The sequence below is a fragment of the Physeter macrocephalus genome, chromosome 10 (genome assembly GCF_002837175.3).
Source record: "Physeter macrocephalus isolate SW-GA chromosome 10, ASM283717v5, whole genome shotgun sequence".
NCBI classification, from domain to species: Eukaryota; Metazoa; Chordata; class Mammalia; order Artiodactyla; family Physeteridae; genus Physeter; species Physeter macrocephalus.
Genome location: NC_041223.1, coordinates 76,094,670 through 76,095,171, shown reverse-complemented (window position 1 = coordinate 76,095,171; position 502 = coordinate 76,094,670). Strand labels below are relative to the sequence as shown.

Genomic DNA, 502 nt, shown 5'->3' with positions numbered 1-502 from the left:
TAAATCACAGCAAGATCCTTTTTGACCCACTTCCTAGAGAAATGGAAATAAAAACAAAAATAAACAAATGGGACCAAATGAAACTTAAAAGCTTTTGCAGAGCAAAGGATACCATAAACAAGACCAAAAGACAACCCTCAGAATGGGAGAAAATAGTTGCAAATGAAGCAATTGACAAAGGATTAATCTCCAAAATTTACAAGCAACTCATTCAGCTCAATAACAAAAGAACAAACAACCCAATCCAAAAATTGGCAGAAGACCTAAACAGACATTTCTCCAAAGAAGATATACAGATTATCAACAAACACATGAAAGAATGCTGAACATCACTAATCATTAGAGAAATGTAAAACAAAACTACAATGGGGTATATACTCACACCAGTCAGAATGGCCATCATCAAAAAATCTATAAACAGGGGCTTCCCTGGTGGCGCAGTGGTTGAGAGTCCGCCTGCTGATGCAGGGGACACGGGTTCGTGCCCCGGTCCGGGAAGATC

The 502-nt window shown here is 39.0% G+C and overlaps 1 protein-coding gene across 2 annotated transcripts in view; it reads left to right on the top strand.

Annotated features, from left to right (window-relative positions):
* Positions 1 to 502, top strand: part of EYS (eyes shut homolog) — a 1,767,714-nt gene that overhangs the window by 238,283 nt on the left and 1,528,929 nt on the right. The gene's annotated exons all lie outside the window — the stretch shown is intronic.